Genomic DNA, 25,834 nt, shown 5'->3' with positions numbered 1-25,834 from the left:
GGACCGCTCTTCAAAATCACAATTTAACTGCTCCACTGCATCCATTGTTCTGTGCGTGGAGGCAACTGCCCCACAGGCCAGCCCACTTGGCTCCGCAGCAGTGATTAATAAGGATATTCTGTGTCCACGGGAAGCCTCTCATCCGGGGCCTCGGAGTACTTTGCAAGCATTAATTAAGCTTCATGGTTGTGGCTCAGGTACGTGGGGGCCCTGGATTCAGTTTACATGTCTTTAGCTGATGCAGAAAGAAACCAAATCACTCCCCCAGTAAGCCATGGCCTTCAGCCCGGCCAGGCCCCAATGGGCATTCCTCATCCCTGGAGTTTGGCCAAAATCATTTGCAGAGAAAAGACTTCCTACTTGTTCTTCCAGACTTCAGAATAATAAGCAGCACTCAGGAGCCATTTCACACTTGAGTTAGTTCCAGGCCAGCAGCTGCATGGCTGGGCCTTACCTGGTGCCCACCCACTGGCCCACCTAGGTTAAATAGCAGCTGATGTAGCTCACGGCCTGCACCTGCCAGTGTAGCAAAGCCTACTGTACCTGTATGTGGGCCTTTGGGGTCAGGCTGGTCCCTGCTACACCATCTGCACAGTATCCCCCATCCTCCATCCCTCATCTGCTTCGCCTCCATTCCCAGGTCTGCCCTCACACATCTGCCACTTGCTTGCTGCGGCTCTGATGTCCCAGAGCTTGCAGGGAGGTGGGAAGAGACCGCGTAACTCAGGGTAAAGAGCTTGGGCTTCCACCCAAGGATGTGGGGGGACCACAAAAGGGAGGGGCATGGTCAGATTTGTGCTCTGGGATGATGCTTCAGGGAGATGCGCGTGTGGGGTGCGGGATGGGGAGGCCTGAGGCAGTGGGGCCAGGAGGAGACAAGGAGTCAGGGGAGCGCGGACGGGGCTCCTGCTGGCTGTGGCAGTGGGGTGAAGAGAAGGAGCCTGCGCGATGTTTAGAGGAGATTGACAGGACTTGCTGCCTACCTGGAGGCGGCGTGAGAGAGAAGGAGGAGCCCTAGACGACCCTCCCAGCTATCGGATCCACTCTGCTGGGCAGTTATGCCCTCTGGGTCCAGCACTGGGCCAGTAAACTTGTGACCAACTTGGCAATGTTAGTGCAGACGGGCTCTCCCAGCTTCCCCGGAGAAGCTCCGTCAGAGGGAATGACCAAACCCAAACCCCTCACTCTCCCCTTCCATCTCCCAGGAACCATCCTTTCTGGCTTGGCTGGGAATAAGGCCTGACACTGAGAGCTCAGCCTCCATTCCTGGGCCACAGACATGCCAGGCCACCACTGAGTTGACCCACGGGAGTCTGGGGGGTGGGCATTTGTTCCCCACTTGGCTGATGAAACCAAGGCTCAGGGGTTAAGTGACCTGCCTGCATGGGCTGAATGGTGGCCCCTGAAAGGTGTCCATGCCCTAATCCCTGAAACCTGTGAATATGTTACTTTATGTGGCAAAAGGAACTCTGCAGATGTGATTAAGTTAAGGATTTTCAGGTGGGGAGAGTGTCCTGCATTATCCAGGTGGGCCCAGTGTAATAATTACAATGGTCCTTATAAGAGGAGGCAAGAACGCCAAAGGTAGAAGGGGATTTGCCCATAGAAGCAGAAGCAACGTGCTTTAAAGAGGGAGGAAGGCGCTAAAAGCCAAGGAATACAGGCAGCCTCTAGAAGTTAGAAAAAACAAGGAAATGGATTCTCCCCTAGAGCTTCCAGAAGGAACGCCAGACTGCTGACACTGATTTGAGCCCAGTGAAACTGATTTCGGGCTTCTGACTTCCAAAACCATAAGATAATAAATTCCTCAGCATCGTCCAGCTACATCAGAAATTCTCAGTAGGAGGTATAATTTATTCTGGGCGAGAGAAGAGATTTGTCTTGATTCTGCCCAGGCCCTCACAAAATCAGAACCAACCTCTTTCCTCGTCCAGAACTGGGGAGGCCGCAGATGCGGGGTGCAGCCCTCGTTTAAGCTGTGACCTGAGCAAGACAGAGGGATGAGCCCCCTGGAAAGGGGCTGGAAGAATGTGGGAGGCAGAGGATAGGAAAGTGCTCGAAGAGGAAAACAAGAATTTCGCTGTTGTCACAAAAGTAGGAGCCCCAGCGGCCTGAGGGACCCGGTGAGGGGAGAAGGGGTGGGAAGGAATTCTGCCTCCTGCTGAGGGTTTCTGTTGTAGTTGGACAACGATGACGATCTGGGGAGAAAGGGGAGGGAACGTCCTCCTGAGGCACAGATCTGAGATGAATGCAGATTGCTTCTCCTCAGTTTAACCTCCAGGGAACAGAGGGTGCATCGCTGCATCCTGTGGGCGAATCTGCCATAGAGAGGGAGGCGGAGCTGGGAGCACCTGGGCTGAGCCGCACCGAGGCTCCTTTTCAGCTTATTCTTCCTTTTTTTTTGGCCATGCTGCATGGCATGTGTGATCTTAGTTCCCTGACCAGGGATCAAACCTGTGTCCTCTGCATTTGAAGCGCAGAGTCTTAACCATTGGTCTGCCAGGGAAGTACCCCCTTTTTAGCTTAAAGTGTCAGGTTTTCCTTGACAAGGAATAGTTTCTTTAACCATTGTACATATACACAGACCCGCCCTGGCTTACACGACTTTCCTTACGATCGTTCACATTCATACAGTCCTGGGGGGCTTTGTGTTCATTTTCAAGGTTATGAGCTCACTGATCCTCCCAACCTCTGAGGCTGGAACTGGTATCGTCCCATTTTGCAGTTGAGCAAACTGAGGCTCAGAGAGGTGACATGGTTAGTTCAAGTTTGTTGTCAGAGGCAGGATTTTGACTGAGCTTTTCTGGCCTCCTTTATGACACAGAAGGGAGCTCAAATATCATCGTGTTCACCCCTGTTCTGTGACCGTGCTCAGCGAGGCTCGAGACTTTTCCTGACATAGCACAGGGAGCTAACAGCAAACTGGGATGGGCCTTTGTACCTAGGGGTCTTATCCCTGCATGCTGACCTCTGCTTCAGGCCTGGACAAGGGGCCTTGGCCCACCCCACTGTTTACCTACTAACAAGTATTTCCTAAGCTTGGTGCTATTCCAGGCTCTGTGGGGAGCTCTGAGCATGGAGGAACAGGCTGACACAGGTGAAGCAAGTCATGGAGGCTGATGTGGGTGGCTGTGGAGCCCAGCAGTGCCTGAGTGGGGGCTGCCATTCAGCAGAGCAGCACTGGGAGGAGGGACCATCTGGAGGCCTCGGTAGGGGCTGGGCAGCCCACACTGGGGTAGACATGGCCAAAAGCGTGAGGGTAAGAGGTCGAGGTGACCAGGGACTCGAGCTGGGGAGGTCTCCTGCTCAGGCAGGCCCTCCCTGCACAAAGCCAGAGGATCTGGTTCCATCTTCCTCAGGTGTTGCCTTCCTCACTAGCCCTTCCCTTTGCTTCATCATAGGAAACACCTGCAGAGCCCCAGCTGCGCCCTTCAGGGTTTCGGGGGTGGGTTTGAGGGGGTGGGGGGATGCTGGGCCAGCACGTACAGAAGTATGGCAGGTTGGTGCCCAGAGCCAGGGGGTGATCACAGCCATCCCTGTCCTGGCCATTGGGATGACTGTCTCTTCTGATTCCTCTCTTTGGTCAGGAGTACTGCCACGTCCTTACACCACTAGAGAGACCCTGTGTGTACATGACAGAATATAATTGTCCTACAGATGCTATCTTGGGCCTTTGAATGCTGAGCCTTCCCCCAGGGCATCAACCCTGTTCTACTGCCCACTTCACTCACCCCTCCACATGGTGTCATGGGGGCTGTAGGGGAGTAAGCATCTCTGGAGACCCTTGTGACTCCTGGGCACTTTGTGTAGAGCATTGGTGGTATGTGACATCATGGAAGTTAGGTTGGACCTGAGTCCACCATGACGGGTAAAGTAACTTCACTTCTGAACCCCAGTTCTCTCATCTATAAGATGGTTGAGAGGAAGAAATAAGAAAATCCTTACAGAGTGTTTTAGCACGGTGCCAGTCACCAGAATGCTCAATAGGTGCTGTGTGGTTCTCCTGCAAAGCTGTGGCCCTGGTGACACTACTGTAAACCAGAAGAAATCCTTAAAGAAATAGTCCCCCAAAAAAGGTGCAGAAATCTCACAAGATGGTGTGGAAGAGAGGCCTGGGCCTCAACCAATGGAATGATGTCCATTATGGCACACCCCCCTCAATCATCCGACAATGTGCTTAGAAGGGCCAGAATCAGAACCTCTGGCTTCAGACCCTTGGTTGTCAATTCTTAGCACGTGGAATATAAAGTTAACCTCATGGATGTCCCTAGAGGTGCCCCATGCAGTCAAGGCTGGAACTGATGAGGGAGAACGTCCCCTATTGGAAAGAAGTACGTTGCTTGGGCAGGTGGCGTGGGCAGGAGCCCTGCATGGCAAGAGGGTCTCCTCCAGCCAGAAGGTTCATAAGACTCCATAAGTGTCAGTGGCTGGGCTTCCCCCAGTGGGGAGGGAAGGGACCCAGCTTCCTCATCTCTCCAAGAGAGTCTTTGGATCCTGGGGCAGGTGGCAGAAGCAGGAGGCAAACTCATGAGGACAAGGAGTGGCCCTTAGGGAGCCAGAGGCCTTAGGGCTCTGCTGGCCACTGGAGCAGATCTAGGCTGGGAAGAAGGAATAACAAAAACCAGGAGGCTAGGAGGACAGAGGCAGGAAGATGGAAGCCCCCTGGGAAGCAGCAAATAGTTAGCTTTTTGTATTGTTGGAGTTGTGAGAAGATGAGGTTGGGTGAACCTCTAGGCTAGGCCCAACCTCAGCTAGTGCTGAGTGGTGGGGGTTTGGAGAACAAGCAGCCCTGCTGAGAGAGGGCAATGTATTCAACCCAGAAGGAACAGCACCTGGGTCGGCCAGCCCTGCTCTGTTGTCTTACGCTGCAAAGAAGCCAATCACATGTGTTTCCTTGAGGTGGATGACATACCCTCAGCACAGAGCCTGGCATTCGGGGGTGCCCAGGGGAGCACTGAGGGAGTGGTTTGACCAAAAAAGGAGTGGGGAGCAGTCCATCTGATCATGGACCGGATTTTTTTCAAGGAAGATAAACTTCAGAGAGTAGAACAAAGGTAAAAATAAAATAGACTCTATTTTAGACTATCTTATCTATTACACTATTAATAATCCTGCCCCATTTTTGCAAAGTGCATAGCATGGTTCTAAACAGGATCTTTCTATGATCAGCCATCCAGTCAACATGTTTGCTGAATGTCTACTAAGGTTTCATGCAGAACCAGCTTCCAGGGGTACCTTGATACAGGTACACCCACAACAAAATGAATGTTGATTCAATAACCTCATTTGGTCTCTGACAACCCCATTTACCATGGGGATGGGGCACTGGAAGAAAAAAAAAGAGTGGTGGGCTGGCTGGCCAAGGTCACACTGATAAGCAGTTCATGACGAGACCAAGAAGTTCCTCCAGGTCCCCCACGGCCACCTTGAGTTGACCCCCAGCAGCTCACTATGACTGTTGGGCTTTTACAGAAGACTGATGGGAGTTTCCAGTGATAGCTACTGAATATCTGAGGGAGAGACAGGTTTCAGAAAACTGTGAAACAATGAAAAGCTCTTAACAATTGATTTAAAATCAATACGGTGAACAAATAGCACCTAACATAGAAATATCCCCGAGAGACAGATCTCCACTCCTCGTGACTGTTCCTGTCACCCCGCACACTTCCCAGGCCTGGCTGTGTGCGTGCGTTTAAATCCACCAGACAGACTCAGGCCTCAGCCCTGTGCTGTTCGACACTTTATTAATAACAACAGTAACTATATTTATGGACTGCTTCTCTCTGCCAGGTGCTTTAAATGTGTTCATTTAATCCTCCCATCAATCTGCTTAGGTTGATATGATTATTCCCATTTCATAGATACTGAGGGTAATTCAGCTCCCAAGTTTCAGAGGTTTAAACTCGGGTCTGTCTGATTCCAATACAGATGGTCTTCCTACTTCTCTGTGGTCATCAAACTTGCAGATGGCAGGGAAGAGCTGGGAAAAGTTGTGAAAGCATTCAGTGAAAGATTCAGGCCCCTAAAATATCTTGAGGCCCTGGGCAGCACTGTCCAGTAGAACTTTCTGTGATGATGGAAATGTTCTGTATCTGGGCTATCCACTACGGTAGCCACTAGCCACACGTGGCTATAGGGAACTTGAAAAGTAGCTAGTGTGGCTGAGAAACTGAAGGTTTAATTTAAGTTAATTTAAATAGCTAGTGGCTACTGTGCTGGACTAAAGGTGTACCTAGGGCTGTGGGCAGAAACCAACAGGATGATGCTGGATCAGAATCTGTGCAGCTGTTGCATTTGGGTCATAGGAACAGGACAGGGAATTGAAAACGACTGGGGCCCAAGCTGATGCACTGTGAGCTCGGGCTTCAGTGGGTGAGGCCTCTGCAGGCACCTCTAGATGTGGGAGCTGAGACATTAAATCAGAGAAAGGAGGGAGGGAGGGAGGGAGTGGGCAGGCAGAAGGGAGAGGAGAGGCTTGGAAAGCAGAGGCAGGTACAAGATGGGTTCATCCGAGGACCCAGTCCCTTGTTCTCTGAGCTAAAGCCCCATAAATGTGAAGGAAAGAAGACTTCTCAATGTCAGCTAATGGCTCTGCCCCAAAGGGAAGCACCTTCCTGAAGTCCCTCTGCCGGGTGCCCTAGACTTCCTGTGAACTTGTGTCCACATCCTTTTCCTTTGCTTTGGAGCATCCAAGCAGCCTGTGTCTCATCCTGGGAGCTGGAAAATAAACATCACTGTGGAGACTTGGCTCCACTTACAGCGGCTAACGGCCTGTGATTTTCTAGCTCAAAGGCCCTTTGCTTCTGTGAGCGTCGCCTGAGAAGATTTGGCCATGGAAAAAGATATTAGGAAGCCGAGGGCAATAAACTGCCTCTGATCAGAAAGGCTCAGGACAGATCCCTGACGGGGGCATCAGAGGCAACACTCTGAACAGGACAGCCACATGGGCTGCCTCAGCCACTCTGCCTCTGGTTTGCAAACTGAATGTGCCCCTTAGCCCACTCTCACCGCACCCTGCAGATTTGGGGAGAGCAGGTGCAACAACAGATGGGCCTAGGCAACTTGCTCCAGAGAGGCATCCTGGCCTTGGGCTTTCAAGGGCTGGGATGGATTTACCCTTTGTCCTCACACTGCCTTGAGTCTGGACTAAAAAGGGCAGGAGGTTGATAGCAGAACTAGTCACAGGGAGAAAAGGGCCTTCCCAGGAAGTGATGCTGAGACTTGGGACCTCTAACTCCTTTTCTGTTCTGATTATGGAAGGAGAAGAAAGGGTGCACTTGGGTAGTTTGCAAGACCTCTCTGAGGTACCCACATCCTAGAGCCCTCCGTTTGCACCTGAGCCTGGAGTAGGGGCTGGAGAGGGTCAGGCAAGGATACAGGTGGCCACAGTGCTGTGTACAGATAGCCCAGAGGAGGCCATGATCAGTCAGGTTCTTGATCCTGGGAACTACAGTTATGTCAAAAATCCCAGTGGTCAGCGATGACTGTGGCCAGAGCATGTCAGCCTGCCCCAGCCTGGGGAGTCTCAGTGATATGACCAAACTGGCTGCCCCATGGGAGGTGATCCCTCTCTGATGGCTGCACATTAGATGCCACAGACAAAGCAGACATGGGTGAGGGTCTAGGTACTGCAGGGTTATGGATCTGGAGTTGGTCGTGGTACACCAGGTACCCTGAGGGTAGGTTGTAAGGAAGCTGAGGGCTGCGTTACTGGTGATCTGGGCTCCAATGTGATAAAGCAAAGGCCTGTCCGCTTTCCTGCTGGATATTGAGGCTCAGTCCAATCAATCTGCCTGCCAGACCCTGTGTAATAGGGGCTGCCAGAGCCATGTACCAATCAGAGCTGCATGTGGGCAGGTTAGTGCTCTGTGCTGGAGCACGGGGGTTCTGAAAAACTCAGCAAGCCTCTGTTTTCAGGGGCCAGGGAACTCTGCCCTGGCAACCTTGGTGCTGGGCTGGATTTCCTGGGAAGGCTCTGAGTGGGTTGGGGGCTACTGGGCCTCAAGGCTACAACATAGATTCCAGGAGAATGGTTGCTTCTGCTCTCAGCAAGAGCTTGGGTTAGGAGAAAGGAGCTTGGGGCACATGTGATGGGCCCTTCCTTCCTGGCCTGCAGTGTCGCGTGATCAATTGCAGCTCAGTTGGGGATGAGTGGGGCTGTGTAGCCGAAGGCTGACACAGGCCTGTCCTAGTTATCCTTGTGAGCAATGAGTCTCTACCAGCCCCTTGGGCTGTGTCCTTCCCTGTTCTTTTCCAAATAAAGAACTTGAGGACCAAGGGAGGAAACTCTTCCTGGAGCAAGCAGTGGGTCCTATCTTAAGGGAGTAAATTCTGGGTCTGCAGAGAGGAAAGGCACTTAAAGTAGGGCCAGGTCTCCAGTGTGAGTGTAAGAGGAGGCAACATGCCAGGTCAGCTTTGACTCGACAGCAGCAGAAGTTGCCCTCCCACCCTCCCTGCCAGCTCCCCCACCAACATAACACCCGTCTCCCGCCTGTCCCTTTCGCCTCTCTCCCTTTCTTTTTCTTCCCAGGGAACACACAGGAACGTTTTCCAGAGAGAACACGTAAGCCTCAGCAAAGCCCATTACGGTGCCCCTCGGCGAATATTTGGGGCAGATACTGTCTACTCCCTCCCTAGTCCCGCCATTTACTGACAGCAGTGCCAGGGCCACGGGCTGTGATTCTGTGGCAAGAATCAATTTCATAGATGTCAATAAGCTAAGAGGAGGGTTAATTCAGACTCTGAGGCTGAGCGTGACAGCTATTTTGGGTCAAGTCTACATTTCATTCCTGAATGGACTGTGGCTTACCCATCCTTTCCCCGGTCCAGCTCCTCAGCTTTCATTTTGAGTTCACACACTGAGTTTGGCCACATGCCTTTGGATGCCCTGGGCTAATTTCCAATCTTGGAGGCCTTTTCCCCTCACCCCCGCCACTGTTCATTGTGAAAACCAAACACCATAGAAGAGAATTTGGAAATACTTCATGTGGAATCGTGCCCCTCTCATAGCAACAAATTCTGTTAGGTTTTCTCCTTCGATCTGGGCCCATGTGTGTGATGGCTGGACCTGGACATTCTCTTTATGGTCTGTTTATTCAATTAATGTTAGGTGAGTCTCTGTGGCCTTTAAGTCTTCGAGAGCATCATTTCCAATGGCTGCAGCATGTCGTGTCAAGTGGATAGACATGCATTATTTAATCATTTGTCTTCTGTGCCACTATTGCTGAAAGCCAGGTCACCTGACCTGATTTTGGCTCATAACACACATTTGGCAGTCCCAGTGCTGGGATGTGCAAAAGTGGGGCCAGATTTCAGATGCGTTTATTCATGAAACATGTATTAACTGTCAGTTAAAGGCAAGGAACCATGGCTTAGGGGAGAGGACAAGGTTTAGGGGAGTAAGAAAATGTGGCCCTAGATATCCAGTGGCTTGAGAGTCTGGTTGGGGCAAGGAGACAGACCCCCAGGTCTCACGTGATGAGGGGGGATGTTAGGGCTTCTGATCCGCAGGAACGTTATGATATGCCTGGTTCTGAGAAACTAGGTTCTCAAGTAATAGGAACTTATCTTTGAGACATTGGTGCATCCCCAATTATTTGTTACTGATGATAAACTAATAAAGTTCGGAACTAATTTACCGAAAAAACAAACAAGCAGAGATTCTGGGGGCTTTTCCTATCATCACTTCCATTTCAGTCACGTGCCTTCTGATGTTTCTAGAGTAGGAAGAGAAAGGATGTGGAGGTAGAGCTGCACTTATGGGAACAGTGGGATGGGACTCCCATCCATCATGTTCATGGGCTGGGGCGGGCAGGCTAAAAACCACTGATAGAAGAAGAAGAATAACTGCTGTTTACTGAGCTCCTGCTTCAAGACAGACACTGTACTAGGCACTTTACATAAGGAAACGTGAGTCCCTTTATAACAGTGTTTTACAGTAGAGATGATTCTTTTCATGATTAAGAAGAGTTTGTGAATTAGAAAAGTTAAATGATTCACTAGAGGTGACTTCTCAGTATCTCTTCTCCAAAATCAGGTAGCTGCATAGTATTTCATGTAACCCTTTTTCTAAAAAGGGATCTCATGCATCTTTGCCTTTCAAAATAGAATGGTAACTGGATAGCAATCCAGACCTAGGAATGCAAGAGAAATTATATGGAATAATTTTAGAAAGTCTCTCTTAAGGTAATTTACTTTCCAGTGAGAGTATATACTTAGAGCTGAAATTGATAAGCATGTATATTTAGAATTAGTACTTAAGTTATTTTGGTCATTTTCAAAAGAAACTGTACCGTTAAATTAACATACCACATCAGTGGGCTAACAACCTGATCTCATCCTCACTCCTTTTGCTGGCAGATTAAAGACTAGGGTATTTAGAGACTTTCTACTCTGCCTGGAAAAGTCAGGAGTCCAGACCAGAAACCACTGACCAGCAAATCTCAGTGCTAGACCAGGATCTGTGCATTGAACTGCTGGCTAGATGTGTGTGGTGGGCGGAAGAGAATTTGAGGGACCTGGGGCGAGCACTCCAAGGGCCAGGGAAGCCTGGGCCTGGTTTTTTAAATTTGACTTTATTGTTTTTCTTGATTACTGCTACAACCATAATTCATAGTCCCATGAGTCAGAGCCATAGGTTTTGTTTTCAAATGGCCTAGAGAGGGCCTTGCTCAAGGTGATGATTTATTTTGATTCTTTCACGGGAACCTTCTTCTACATCTGACTGTGGATGATGAAATGCTCTCATGACCACCCCTTGGGGCATCGCTGCTTCACACTCAATCCCTGCGCCCGATCATCATGTGTTCAGAGGGGCTTCAGTGACAGTTTCCTCTGAAGGCATGTCCACCATGCCTGCCCCCCATGTATGGGGTGACATCCAGTCTGCAGGCTGGTGTACACTCTTGAAACTTTGAGATGAGTTTGGAGCTAGGGATGAATTTGGGAGTCCTTGGCATATAGAGGGGAGCTACATCCCTCTACAAGAGTAGGTGAGGTCAGCAGGGGTGCGGGCACCTGGGGAAAGACGGGGATCTGTCTTGGGGCAACCACGCTTGAGCCGTCAGTAGACGGTGGAAGGGTTGAAAGGCACAGTAGAAGAGATGGGAGCTGAGTTGGGGAAACACAGTGCCCCAGGGCAAAGAAGCAGAGGGTTTCAAGGAGGGAGTGACCAGGAGGGCCTGTTGAAGCCAAGAGGCCCAGGCTGTGTGGAGCCTCCTGGGATTCCTCTTTGCTGCTTTTGTTTGTTAAATTTTACCCAAATCTTGGAAATTATAAATCCTATGCTGTGGGATGAGTCTTACCCTTTTTTTTTTTCCAGTTGTTTTCACATGGTCATAGATTATTATATGATCATTAAAGAACATTTGGAAGAAAAAGTGGAAAGCAAAATTTTAAATACTTAATTTCCACCCTTTCTAAACACACCAAATGTTGACATTTTGGTATACTTTCTTTCAGTGGCTTTCAGTGGGTTTTCAGTGGTTTAGAGTTTTTTAAATTGCAATTATACTGTATTTATAAATTTGCACACAATTTAACATTTATACTATAAGCATCGATCTAGGATTGGTCTTTTAAAATATGGCAAACATCATTCAGACTGGTACAGAGTTCAGCACCCACCTTTTAATTCAATCGTCTTCATTATATTACTGCTTTCTGTTATATATATTTTGGCTACTTAACGTCAGGTACTGAGAGTAGTGTGTAAATTTATGCCCACAGCTGTCTTCATCTTGTATTTTTAATGGTAACGGGTTTTGCCTCAAGTATTTTGATGCTAAAATACTGAGTGTACAAATGTTCAGAACACTTATGCTTTCACAAATGCTTCTATGAATATAAAATTACCCTTTTTATCCTGCTTGACACTGCTTATTGCCTTATATTGTGCTTTGTCTGACAGAGCCACTCACGCTTTTTCTTTTGTTTGCATTTACCTAGTATAGCTTTGTCTACCCTGGAATCATTTTATTTTAGGTGAGTCTCTTGTATTAATTTAATCTGGGAACCTTTGTCTTCTAACAAGGGAATGGTAAATGCTTACGTTTATTGTCCTAATCATTTCGGGTGGCCTCTTGTCATCTTGTTTTGTGTTTTCTGCATTTCCTTTCTTTTGAGCCATAACTGGTGATTTCTTTTACCTTCTGCAGTGATTAGGAAGGGAGACATCTTGTTTCTCCCTCCACTGGTCTGCATTTTATTGCCTCCAATAAAGGTCTTAATTTGTCTCTGTGTTCGGGTTTGTAAGCAGCTCTGCTTATCTCAGCCTGGCCCTTCTCATCCCCAGGAGGTGACATCCTCTGCAGAATGGCTTTAAAGGCCCTCTGTTGATTTCTTTGTTTGCTCACTCAGGGAAAGGAGGTGTCTCATGCTTCCTGCGAGATGGAGGGACCATCTAGACTCTAGCCAGAGGGTGTGTGTGTGTGGCGATGGTGATGGGGGAAGGCAGGAATTGTCATTACCACTGCCCATGGAAGGCCCAGGAAGTGCCTGTTGGCCTTTGATTGAGGAAACTGGCCTAAGCAGACCCGGCCCAGCTGGCAGGGATAAGCTCTCTGCAGAGAGAGCGTCTCAGGGCTGAGGGACCAGAGTGAGGGTGGGTGGGGGGTGGTGGGCCTGAGCTGGCAGGGTCCTGGTTCTGGCCTAGACAGGTGGTTCAGGGACTGTCAGTCTCAGGCGTGAAAATTCCTGGGCACATAAATTTTTTTTATATTCTTTTTTTTTAATTGAAGTATAGTTGATTTGCAATATGGTGGGCACATAAATTATTTTTAAATATGCTTTTTTTGGAACTCCCTGGCGGCCCAGTGGTTAGGACTCTGCACTTCCACTGCAGGGGGCACAGGTTCAATCCCTGGTTGGGGAACTAAGATCCCACATGCAGAGCAGCATGGCCAAAAAAATATGTGTGCGCGTGCATGCGTGTGTGTGTATATGCTTATTTATTTATTTATTTATTGGCTGTGTTGGGTCTTCATTGCTGCGTGCGGGCTTTCTCTAGTTGCAGCGAGCGGGGGCTACTCTTTGTTGCAGTGCATGGGCTTCTCATTGCGGTGGTTTCTCTTGTTGCAGAGCACGGGCTCTAGGCGCGCGGGCTCAGTAGTTGTGGCACATGGGCTCAGTAGTTGTGGCGCACAGACTTAGTTGTTCTGTGGCATGTGGGATCTTCCCAGGCCAGGGCTCGAACCCATGTCTGCTGCCTTGGCAGGTGGATTCTTAACCACTGTGCCACCAGGGAAGTCCCTGTGTATGCTTTTTAAGACCTGTAAATGGAACTTCAGTGAGGGTTTTCTCAGGGCCTCCATTTGTCTACTGTCTTAACTAGGTATTGCTCCCATGTATTTTATATTAAAACTCTCTCTGTGGGGCAATTAACAGCTTTAAATGACTTATTTAAATTTAAGCACCTCTGGCATTTTTTTCAGTTATGCAAGATAGTTGCTCCTCTGTATCCCCTAACACAGAGGTGCCAGTTCTGGGGAGGGCAATGCCACAGCCACAGAGAGGGGAGGGTTGGGGCCTGGGAAAGGCAGGGTGGGGCTGCTTGGGGAGGACAACCTGCCAAGGCCTAGGAAGGTCTCCAGAGGGAGACAGGCCAGGTGGAGCTTCATTGTTGTCTTTTTTTTTTTTGCTTTTTCCAGCTTTATAGAGGTAATAATCACATAGAACATGTGTAGGTTTAAGGTGAACAGTGTGATGATTTGATACATGTTTATATTGGGAAATGACTATCACAAGCCTTCATCTTTTGTAGGGCCTGAGAGGCAGAGGTGGGGCTGTGCTGCTGCCAGTGATCCTCTGCCTGACAGGGCCAAGGTTTTCCTAAGAGTGGCCACAGGTCAGAAGGAGCGGTGAGAAGCTGGTGAGAAGGGGCAGTGCATGCAGTGGTCAGAGCTTTGACAGGGCCAGCCTGGCTTCTGGGGAGGGTGGTGGGCCAAATAGCTACTCAGGAGAGCCAGACCATATCCACCAGACACCAAAGGCTGACACCTCACAAACACCAGTTTCCTTGGGGACCAGCACCTCAGCTGATCCTCTGGGAAGCCTTGGAACATCTAAGCCAGAATCAAGAGGTAACATCATCAGGGTCCAGACAAGCAGGTGTCAAGGAGACCTTGGGGCTGGGACAAAGCCACGCCTGGCCACTGGAGTCAAGGTCATCTCTCTAATCTCCCTCCTGTTCCAGACCCACATGGTCATGATGGCTACTGTCAAGCCCTTGGAGCACCAGATGAGGAAACTGAGGTCCAGAGATGTAGATGATATATCCAAGGTCACTCAACAGGCTGATTCCAATTCCTTAGAGTGTTTCAAAATATTTTGACCCATATGCTTTTCTTCTTCTATATGAGTTGGTATAAACCCTCTGACTCAGATGTTAATGTCCAGACCTAACACATGCAAGTGTGTGTGTGTGTGTGTGTGTGTGTGTGTGTGTATGTAATTCCCCCGTTAGAGTTAGTCGTTCCTCTTCTGTGTTTCCAGTGCTCTCTGTTCATCCCTCCGTCATACAATTTATCTTGCCGCACTGGAATTATCTGTCTGTGTGTGTCCTCCTGACAGGAGTGAGTACCTAAGGGCAGGGACTTTGTACTGTTCTTTGTATACAGTAGGCACACATGAATTTTGTTAGATGAATGTTGATGAATTCACAACTGTCCACTCACTATACATAGGTTACCATGGCTTGGCCCTATTAAATGTGCAATCCTTCTATGGTTGATTAATTAAAAATTATGTTCTTCTGAAGGTTAATAACTGAAAAACTATACTTTGCTTAGCATACTATGCCTGTGAGGAGCATAGCTGCTTGGGCCACACTGCTTCATGGTGCCCCTTGTGGCAGTGTGCTCTAATTGCAGGCAAAGGGTCTCAGGAGTGGGTCTTTCAAACGAAACATGTAAAGGAAAAACATTTTCACCAAATGTATGCAACAAGTTTCTGAAATACACCAGCCTCTGCTTCCATTGCCCTTACTCTGCTACCCCAGCATCAGTAGCTGGAATCACAGCTGCTCAGATTTGACATGAGATAAGGTTGGCAATATTTCTAAGATCCCAATTTGGCTCACCTGCTGCGGCTACAGGTGAGGCAGCACTTATAAGGAAACAACATGAAGTGGCCATGTTCATTTTCACATTTCCTACTCTGTGCTCCATGTTCTGTTTTAGACTTGGCTAACCCCCTAAGGGCAGGGACTGTGTCTCATTCACTTCTCTCTCTCCAGTGGTTGGTGCAGGGCTTAACACAGAGTAGGTGCCACATGCTGTGCTGGGACTGTCTAAGAATTGGCGTGTCAGAGCCTTGGGGTCAGAATGATATGGTAAAAGAGACCTGGTGGGAAAGCTGCTCTGAAGTAACCACAGCTCTACTTGCCGGTGCCCATCCATGCCTTTATTATTATTCTGATTTCTCAATTTGATTTTATTCTTCAGAAGTCACCATTCCACTCCGTCGCATTCGGTGAGTGTGGACACACATTAATCATTACTGGGGTCAATGACCAGATAAGCCCTTAACATTCCATTACCAAGACAAGTGTTTGTCATTTCTCATTAGTGTTATGTTTATAATCACTAGGGACTTATCCCCGGACAACTTGTCAAAATCTGCGTGGCCTTGCCAACACGTGGCAAGTTTATCCTTCCAGAACTGTGGAGGGCATCTGGAACCCTCGCATGACTTTCCAAAGAAAACGCAGGGCAGCACCATGGTCTCTTTCATCTTCTATCATCTTGCACATCAAAACTCCCCCTTCACTCATCAAGGGACTCTTGCAGAGCTGTGAATATTACCTCCCCACTGCCTCACATCCTTCACAGAACTGCAGGTGCCTCTTGGAAGAAGTGCTGCATCTGTGTCCCTCTCCCTTCTTGCCTTTACTTTCCATTGTTATTAGAAGTGTAGCCATGGAGAGAAATCTGGTGGTCAGTGGTGACTGCAGCCCTGAGAAAAGATAGATTTTCCTTCTAATTGGACTAAGAAGACTGGGGTTTGGTTTCTAGTCCCTGCAGTCTGCAGAACAAACTCAAGATGGCAAGTCCAGAAAAATCCTCTTTTGTGAAACAAGCTCTCTGCACGGCGGGCAGGGGTCACTGATTGATAGGTGCTGCATCCGGAATGGGCTGTGGGATTTGCAGTGACCCTGACTCAGGCCCTCACAGCAGCCACTCTGGGAGGCAGCCACTCAGGGACATTGCTGGAGAATCACAGACCAAAGGATAACACTGCCTGCCTCCTGGAGCACAGAGAAAAGGTCTCAGTCCAGGAGCAAGCCTCTGCCTCCTCCCTCACAGAAAAAGCCCTCCTAAGCTTTTTGCCTGGATTTGGGCACTGCGGCTGTGCTTGGCATCTGTGCCTCTTGGCAACTCGTGCTGCCTGCCGCTTGACACAGGCAGCCATCCTCGTAGCAGAGTTCCCAGCCTTCTCCTGCCTAGAGCTTTTGTGAAGACCAAATGAGAGAAAAGTCCATGCATGTTCTCTAAAGAGCAAAGAGCACTGGCAGGAATGCTGGATGGCTGTGCTGTCTGGCCACGCCCTCCACAAGCTCTGGCTTTGGGTATGCTTGATGAGCACGTTCCACATGGCAACAAAATGCCCCAATTCAGTGAGATACCTCAAATTGGTAGTTTCAGATTTTACATTCCTTTCTTTGCATATGAACTTTTTTTTGGCCAAAAATTGTTAGCCACAGGTTTTCTAAACTGTTCTTACCAAACATCTATTTCCTACTGAAACTCTCTTCTCCATTTCAGGGTCCCCAGAATACACCACTGGCATACCCAGCCTTGTTCATTTGGTCACGACTTTTCCCTGCCTTCCCTCCCCACCCTACTGACCCTTCAGAGCCTCTTCATATTGTACCCACCTTTTTTTTCTTTATAAATTTGTTTGTTTTTATTTTTGGCTGTGTTGGGTCTTCATTGCTGTTCCCCGGGCTTTCTCTAGTTGCAGCGAGCAGGGGCTACTCTTCATTGCGGTGCGCAGGCTTCTCCTTGCGGTGGCTTCTCTTGTTGCAGAGCATGGGCTCTAGAGCGCAGGCTTAGTAGTTGTGGCGCATGGGCTTAGTTGCTCCGCGGCATGTGGGATCTTCCTGGACCAGGGATTGTCCCCTGCGTTGGCAGGAGGATTCTTAACCACTGCACCACCACGGAAGCCCTGTACACACCCTTGAAGACCAAGCAGAAGACCTCTCTACAAGCTGACCCACAAATCACCTTGCCCTCCTTCAAAAGAAGTTATTGGGTTCCTGCTGATCTTGAACCATGAGGCAGTAATCACAGTGGTTAAGAGCAGGCTCTGCAGTCAGCTTGCCCACCTCTTACTGCTTGTGTGACCTTGGGCAAGTTACTTGAAGTTCCTGGGCATTGCTTTCCTCAGCTATAAAATAGGGATAATAACAGTAGCTCTTTTATGCATATAAAGGGCTGAGCACAATGCCTGGTGCACTGTAAGCACTCAGTAAAGGAGAGCTAGTATTAATCCTAAGAATTTTCTTTATATGTTGCCATGTAAGGCCATAACAACCCAGGAAAAGTAGATTTAATTGTCCCGGATGAGGAAAATGAAACTCAGAAAGGTTAAAGCACTTGCCCAAGGCCACACATTTGGTGATGAAGCTGAGATTCAGAGTCAATTCTATCTGGTTGGGATCAACAGCTTTCCCACCGCCATAGCCAACCCACCTTAATAGGCCTCCTGTTATTACATCAGCCCGTCTTCCTTGGTTTACCCTTCACGTGGGCATTGCTCCTCTACCCAGCCAGACCCTGGGGTCCTCTGGAGCAAGGTTTCTCAAAACACCGCCACCCTAGCTATGTACCATTCAGTATCTGTTGAGTGAACAAAAGAGTGAATGGGGCTTCCCTGGTGGCGCAGTGGTTGAGAGTCCACCTGCTGATGCAGGGGACACAGGTTCGTGCCCCGGTCCGGGAAGATCCCACATGCCGCGGAGCGGCTGGGCCCATGAGCCATGGCCGTTGAGCCTGCGCGTCCGGAGCCTATGCTCCGCAATGGGAGAGGCTACAACAGTAAGAGGCCCGCGTACAGCAAAAAAAAAAAAAAAAAAAAAAAGAATGGATTGGGGACTTCCCTAGTGGCTCAGTGGTTAAGAATCCCCCTGCCAACGCAGGGGACACGGGTTCGAGCCCTGGTCCAGGAAGATCCCACATGCCACGGAGCAACTAAGCCCGTGTGCCACAACTACTGAGCCTGCGCTCTAGAGCCCACGAGCCATAACTACTGAAGCCCGCGCGCCTAGAGCCCGCTCTCCGCAACGAGAGAAGCCACCGCAATAAGAAGCCCGCGCACCGCAACAAAGAGTAGCCCCCACTCAACGCAATTAGAGAAAGCCCGTGTGCAGCAACGAAGACCCAATGCAGCCATAAATAAATTTATTTTTTAAAAAAAGAGCGAATGGGTGGGAAAAATGCATTTCAAGACCAGAATCTATCCCCAAATAACCTAGCCCTGTACTTAAGTCCCTGGAAGTCAGGGGCCTCTCAGCAGAACCAGGGGCCATCCCACCTCCAGGCTCTTCCCCACTTCAACTCACCCACCACACTGACCCAGGATATCTGACCATGTTTCTCTCCTTCTAAAGCACTTCCAGGGATTTCTGCACTTCCTGTGGGACTAGTCTCTAGAAAGGAGTTTGGTTTCAACATGCTCTGTTAACATAAGTCTTCACTGAGCTTAACATGTATTTCTTTGATCTAGAAGGCAAACTTTTGGAAAAAAGATGGTCAAGAATAGCAATGATGTGCTCCCTCAGAGCTGTGCAGTAAAGAGACCATGGCCACGTTCTCCTGGGGCTATGGTTTCTTTATTTATGTCCCTTTATTTTTAAAGTAAAACTGCATGTAAGGTGCTCTAAACACCAAGATGAGAATGCAGAACTTCAGGATAAACATGACAGAATGATGCCTGTTTTGCTGCTTGCCTCATCGTCCCAGAGAAAGAACCTCACGTGTGTTGATGGGACAGAGGAGAACATGAAAGATGCTGAGGTGTGCCCAAAGTTACTGAGACCCTACGTTTTGGTGTAGACACAATCAAATGCAACTGTCCTTTAAGCCTCCTCAGGGAACAAGCAAAGATGGGGGGTGAGACAGTAGAATTGTAGAGAAGACCGTGGAGATTCTGAACAGAAACTTTTCTATTAAAGAACACCTGAAATCCCATTTAGTCATAGCTACCATTTTTTGAGTGCTCAAGACTGCATAACTTGATCAAGGCCAATGGGTGGCAGAGTGGCTTTGACCTCGTGTATGTCCAACTCCTATCCAGCATCTTTCTCCTAAAGCACAAGGCTCTCATTTCCCCGAGGAATCGTGGAGTCCAAGAGACTTAGAGCTCTTGGGTCATCTGTTGTAAGTACCCTCTAATCATCCTCTTCCTCAACTCATTAGCAGAGGTCAAGACCTGTGCATAATTCAGTTAGCTAATTTATTTATTCATCATATGCTTATATAAATGGCTTGAAATCTTTCCTCAGTATCCTTATTTGCAAAAAAATTTGGCCCACATCAAGGTAATTCATGAGCTTATACTTACAAGTGTTTTCAATCATGTTTTAACTAGTAGTAAATCTTTTGTTTGATTTATCTGAAAATTGTTCTCCTTCCTCTTGCCCCTGTCTTGTAAGATTCTATAAGCCCCCTCTGATAACAAGAGCAGCTAAGTAAAGATAAACAAGTGAAATTAATTTTAATAATATTGTTTATTTAACCTAATGTATCCAAAATGTTATTTTATTTTATCCAAAACATTATTAATGAGCTATTTTTCATACTAATTTTTCAAAATCTGGTGTATATTTTATACGTACAGCACATCTCAGTTCAGACTAGTCATATCTCAAGTGCTCAATAGCCACATATGGGTATTATATTGGAAACAGATATAAATAGGCGTTCTTCTTTTCCTATTTCATCTGTTTCTATTTCAACTTTAGGTTTTGCATTAGGATTGGATCATAAAAGCCTATGTTAATGGAAATGTGCCCTTTGGATAATTTAATAAACATAGCAGCGGTTTAGGACAGTGGAAAGAACATACCTTAGGAGTTATAAAACCTGGGTTCTAATCCTCAGCTAACTGGGCAACCCTCAACTTCCCTCAGCCTCTTTCCTCATGTTAAAAAAGAGATGATGGCTTATGATTATTAAGTTTCTCTTATAGCACACACCGTTTTCAGGGTTTCTGCAGCTGTTTCCTCTTTCCAGTCAAAATTTTTGTATGACAGTGCTTATCCCAAGTTGGAGTAGTGTTCCCTGTGCCCAGTTCTGTGTCTGGCACACTGCAGGAACAAGAAATGTTTGTTGAATGAATGAAAATCCAGTTCTTTGAGGGATCCTGGGGCCTCTCAGTTTTTGCAGAATAACTATAGCAGCCTTAGCAATTAATTACATTTTCATTTCCTTTCTCATATTAGCCTAAAGTGCTGACAATCTAAGCTTTCTGAAGGGTAATAGCCAGGATTAGAAACCATTTCCCGATCCTGTTAGCAAAAGAGCTGGTGCTCAGCTATAGGCATGACTGCCTAGAGACCCCCGCAAAGGGCCTCCCTCTTGTTACATGCTGTTCTTATGCTGAGGAGAGATAATTAATGACTCTAAATAAGAAAACAATCAAATCTGTCTGCAGTCATATGAGTCAGAGCGGACCCAGATGGGGAGCTGGTCCTTGGCCTCCAAATGCCCTCGGGAAAAGCAATAGCAATCTTTGCTCCATACGTCACGAGCCTTGCAAAATCCCAACCTACAAGGGAAAGGAATTGCTCAAAATGGATTGGAGCCCCAGCATGATGTGAAGCAGTTTTTTAAAAGGCCATGCCCCTGCCTGGATGTTAAGAACACTGAGGTCTAGGGAGAGGAGAAAAAGCACAATTCTATTTCTCTCTACTCTCTTTAGACACCCAAACCTATAGCAACCGCATGGGGAGTTCTCAGGCACAGGCCCCCTGTGTGTGTGTGGCAAGATTGGGGCAGTTGACACTGCCACCCTGGGAGGACTGGAGAATATGTGGCTTGAAGCACATCAAGCTCCAAACCTGGCCACCTTTAGGACTCCCGTGGCCACATATGAAGGTGGAACATTGGTTGTGACGGCATGAGGGTGGAAATGTGATGTTTCCCTGAGATTAGTTGAGGCTCACAACAGTGAAAACTTTTATTTTGGTGTTAGAAGCTTTGCTGTGAAAAATCTGAGAGAGGGAATAGGTTGAAGGAGCCTCTTAACAATATCCAAGTGTCCTCAGCATTGGAACAGGATGCTAGCAGATAAAGATAAGCCCGTTTCTTTAGCTCTATATGTACTCTGTTGAATAATAACAACATCCTCATTTTTTTTTCCTCTCTCTCTATTCTTGCAGGCTTGGCTTCCTGTGAAACTGTTCCACTCTGGAAAAACCCTGGACCACTGGCCATGAGGGTCATACACTCACCTTTCCCCTTCTTTAATAATCAAGTTCAGGTAACAAGCCCTTTGTCAGGATAAGATGTAAAGTATGTGGCAATACCCTTGCTCAATTTGAAAGGACTCCTTGTGATTTATGTCTGAATCTTAGTTGGTCCCCAATCCCATTACTCTAAAATTTGGTTAGAATCTCACAGAAGACAGTACAATACTTCAATTTTTCTTCTACAATAGCAGTAGGAAAAAAAAATAGTGGTCAGGAGGAGTCTCTGGAGTCTAAGATATCCAGGCTGGAGCATAAACGCTGCTCCTTCTGACCTGTATAACCATGGACAAACCCCTTTCCTCTCAAAGTTTCATTTCCTCATCTTGAAAGTGGAAGTAACACCACCACCCACATCATAGGACTGTGAGGATTAAATACATCCTTACATGTCAAGAGCCTGACCCAGAAATGTTTCCTCTTATTATTAGCTTGTAATTCTTTAAATAGGGATCGCTGATGGGTTCATTCGAAGTGATGCAGTAGATCGTCTACAGCTATGTTTTCTCCTGTTCCATTCTGTGATGAGCTTTGGGGAAATCCTCACAGAGGCCGTGGTCCTCAGAGCTTGCTTCTACTCCATGCCCTAAAATTCTCCCTTTCCACTAGGCGGGGCTGGGGCCAGTGCTCCAGAACCTTGGACAGCTCCACACCCTAGGGACTGCTGGGCGGCCTGAGGGAGCAGGAAGCACTTAGGGGATTTTCCCAGAAGGGCTGCATTAGTGTGGGGATTTAGGAATCCCAAAAGCCGCAGTCTCATTCCCAGCCTGTGTACCACTTGAATGCATACGGAGATTCTTCAACACAACCAGCCCTCCTGGAAAATTCTGAGGAGCCTCTCCTCAGAAACTCCATCCATAGGAGTTACCGAATCTTCAGGGCCTTTCCTTCTCTCCTATGAATTCCAAGGATTTTTTCTTTTTTGAGCCCAAGAAGAACAGAAATACTACCCACAACTTCCTGTATCTGCTGATTTTTAATTTGTTTGGCTTCAGTACAAGGATTAAACATTCTTGATTAACCTCAAGTGAAAGTAATAATGTATGAGTATGAAGAAAGGCTTTAGAAGACAGAGATTCACGTATGAATTTTAAAAAACAATGTTATTGCCTGTATCTGATGTTAAGCAACATTCTCTAATTAGGATAAGCAGGTAGTTCAATTTATGAGATAATTTAGCTTTTCGCTCTCCAGTGCAGAACACAACATGCATATGCAGTCACCTTTCAAACAGGCAAGGAGGAGATTAAGTCCTATTTTTACTTTATGATACTGAGTCATGTAGTTCAATGAAAATCACATGGATGCCAAAGTAAGAACAATACCAGGTATTTAAATATCTCTTTTCCTTTAAGGAGCTCTAAAGAGTTTGTGGCTGCATGAAATCACTTCAGAGCAACACCAGGAGAGGAGACACATGTCATCAGGTGGGCATTTAAGACTGAGCACATCTCATCCATCTCCCCTGCTCCCATCATTAGGCCTGGAGGAGCCAATGTTTCCCAGTTCTTTGCATTTAGAAATAGACTCCTGATATCTGCATTTTCAGGGCCGTATTGTTGATGAGAAAAAGAAAGCATATGTTTGAAAAATATGTTTTTGACTAATAATGAGGAAGAGGGGAGGATAAAAGTAGAATAGGAAGAAAAAGGAGAAAGGAATTGAAGAAGGAGAGGAAAAGAGAGGAAATATACTTAAATCTCCCTGAGCTTGATGAATGTTTTTCATGCTTTTTTCTCTTAAACAAATTTGATGCCCACCCCCAACTGCATGAAAACTTGAACAAACGTCTTTAGGCCCTCTTTAAATATTTCCATATAGGCGAGAACAGTGGCAGTTCCATTGCTTGAAGGAACTGCAGACAAGAACATCGACTCAGGACTCCAAAAGCAGACAAGTAGCCCCTAAATGGTTTTTACCTAACAATGCCCACACCCACCTTGAGCTTTCACACCGTGGGGGAGTGTTAGTTGCCAAATTTCAAATTGGTTTCACTTCTGCCCAGCAGAGGTCGCTGTGGATACTTGTGGAGACTGGACCGGGCAGGGCTGGGCTGGATGGTGGCTCTGGTAACTGTTCTTCCTGTGGTTCCATTGGGCACTGTCTAGCCCCTCATCATACAGGAAAGGAGTCTCTGGTGACAGCACCTTTGCTGTCAAAGTGCTATGAAACTGAGGTCACTTGGTGGGAGTGGGCAGGTCTGGGAGGGCTGTCCTCATCCTCCTGGGATATCTACCCATAGTGATATATGTGTCACGTTCGTGCCCTCTCCGTGAGTGTACCTGGTATTACTGAGAGGCCACCGTCACTGACCAGCAACTCCAGCCCCATGGTCCTTCCAGATAGAGGCCAAAGTGACAAAAGTTGTCTTGCCACACAATCTTGCACCCACCTCTGCTGTTGAGCTCCCCAAGCCCCACTTGTCAGCCCATGATGGTGGGGGGCAGAATTCTGGTCCTTAGGGCAGCCTTTTACAGCAGGATAAGGTTTCTGAGGGATGGGAAGGGCAGAACCCTGGTGAGGATATTAGGGTCAGACCCAAATCACCAGAAGGGCTGAAGAGAGCTCCACATACTTGTGAGATTCCACTTTCTGCGCCACACCACATGCACATGATCTGAAGCTACGTCCACCCTGAGGGCATCCCCTGGGACCCTAGGTCATTACTGCAGCTTGAGGGTTGAAGGGGTGACTACCCTGCCCCACCCCCGCCCCCATCCAAGGCCAGCAGTAATTGATTCTTTTCACACACATCCGGCCAGATGCACAAGGGACACACACATGAACACTGGAGCACCCATTGGCACCTCACCCGGGCATACACATTCACACTCACACTCTGACCCGCACCATCACCCATGTAAACACACTGTGACACATACAAATACACTCGAATCCTGGAACCAAATTTGACCTAACACGGCTGATGGAGCAGGGTTGGGGGGTCCAGGCAGGATGCCCTTACGGCCCCTGGCCCACTCGTGCCTCCTAAACCCTGGGCCCCTCCTCGAGAGGCGGAGCCCCTGGCTTGTCCACGTTCTCGTGGTCACAGGTCTTGGAACGCCGCACAGAAGGGACCCTGGCTACCATCGCACACACGGCATCCTGGGTGCTGGACCGGCGAGGGTGGTGGTGTGCAGGGAAGAAGGGTGTGGGGCATAGTGCCCTGCCCGGCGCAGCCGCCTCCTCCCTTGGGATTTTCCATACCGGCTCGCGCGGGCCCGCGAGGAGCGAGCGCGCTTTGTCTCCCGCCTGGTTTCTGGCACGTTTCCGCAGAAGCTCCCCGCGCCGCGCCCGAAGCCTCCCCCACCCCCCACTTCCCTGGCCGCGCCCCCCGCCCAGCCAGTGGCGCAGGCCCGCCAGTGCGGCGTCCGCGGCTTTGTCCTCTCGCGGATGCCGGGGCCAAGCGCGAAAGCCCTGCGCCCGGAGTGGCCGCCGCATAGCCAGGACACAGGTCTCGGCAGCGGGGTCTGAGGCGCACCCCGCGCCGAGCAGAACAGCCCGAGGGTCTATGGGCGCGGGAGGCGTCTGCTTGGAGCTCCAGGGCGCTTGAGAGGGGGACTAGGCCTGTCCCGCCCAGCATGTGCCCATCCAGGTCTGGCTCCCCTCTGCGGTTCAGCAGCCAGGGTCTCCGGGGTGGGGCGGGGCGGGGAGGGGAGGGTCGTCTCGACTTAGGGTCCCTGGCCTGGATCCAGTTAGAGGGCCAAGTCGATAAGGCCCGGGAGCGGAGAGGTCGGGAGGGGTTCTTCAATCCGTTTTACTTTTCCCCATCGCACACCCCACACCCAGGCCACCCCGACCTTAGGCACAGGGCCCAGATCGCAGAGGACCCGGAGAATCCGTCAGGGCTCTCCTGTACCGGCGACTCCTAACAGGGTGGGGAGGGGTCTCCCGGCTTTTGCCCCTCACATCCCATTCCTCCCTACCCCCCCATAACCTAGGCGGGTCCAGCTGGGAGGGGAAAGAGTCGTCTGGCTCCATCTTCATCCCGTCCCCCCTTTTCACAAAACCCTAGGCTTCGGGAGAGGGGTGGGTACGAGGAAGGGTCTTCCTGACATCCCCAAACAGCCCTTCCTCAGGAGGGTCTGAGCGGAGGAGGAGGAATACCGCGGTTTCATCCATCACATCCAGACCCTCTTTGTAAGCTCAAGCAGCCGAGGTGTGGGGAAGGGTCCTCCTGCCTCCGATTCTTTCATCCCGGAACACTCCCTGCCATCCTCAATAATCCAAGAAGCCTCGACTTCAGGCACAGGCGGAGGGAGGCTCCAAGCTCTCAACGCCCTCTCAAGAGAGATGGTGGGGTAGGTCCCCAGCCCTCGCCCCTCACGCTTAAGAGCCTCCTCCACCATAAGACAAAAACTAACCAAA

The 25,834-nt window shown here is 48.8% G+C and overlaps 1 protein-coding gene and 2 long non-coding RNA genes across 13 annotated transcripts in view; 2 read left to right on the top strand and 1 right to left on the bottom strand.

Annotated features, from left to right (window-relative positions):
• The window catches only part of LOC117202585 (uncharacterized), a 59,355-nt gene extending 36,098 nt beyond the window's left edge, over window positions 1-23,257 (top strand). For 3 of the 5 annotated variants that reach the window (XR_007474523.1, XR_007474525.1, XR_007474522.1), the window contains one exon: window positions 21,380-23,257. This is a non-coding gene — a long non-coding RNA (uncharacterized LOC117202585). The remainder of the gene's footprint in view (window positions 1-21,379) is intronic. The other 2 variants (XR_007474526.1, XR_007474524.1) reach the window with 1 other exon arrangement.
• SMPD3 (sphingomyelin phosphodiesterase 3) overlaps window positions 1-25,834 on the bottom strand; it is an 81,962-nt gene that overhangs the window by 55,818 nt on the left and 310 nt on the right. The gene's annotated exons all lie outside the window — the stretch shown is intronic.
• LOC117202587 (uncharacterized) overlaps window positions 24,792-25,834 on the top strand; it is a 73,685-nt gene continuing 72,642 nt past the window's right edge. For all 4 annotated transcript variants that reach the window (XR_007474530.1, XR_007474529.1, XR_007474527.1 and 1 more), the window contains exon 1: window positions 24,792-25,061. This is a non-coding gene — a long non-coding RNA (uncharacterized LOC117202587). The remainder of the gene's footprint in view (window positions 25,062-25,834) is intronic.

Source organism: Orcinus orca, chromosome 20 (genome assembly GCF_937001465.1).
Source record: "Orcinus orca chromosome 20, mOrcOrc1.1, whole genome shotgun sequence".
In the NCBI taxonomy this organism is placed as follows: Eukaryota; Metazoa; Chordata; class Mammalia; order Artiodactyla; family Delphinidae; genus Orcinus; species Orcinus orca.
The sequence above is the reverse complement of the archived record's forward strand: the minus strand, read 5'-3'. Positions and strand labels throughout refer to the sequence as shown.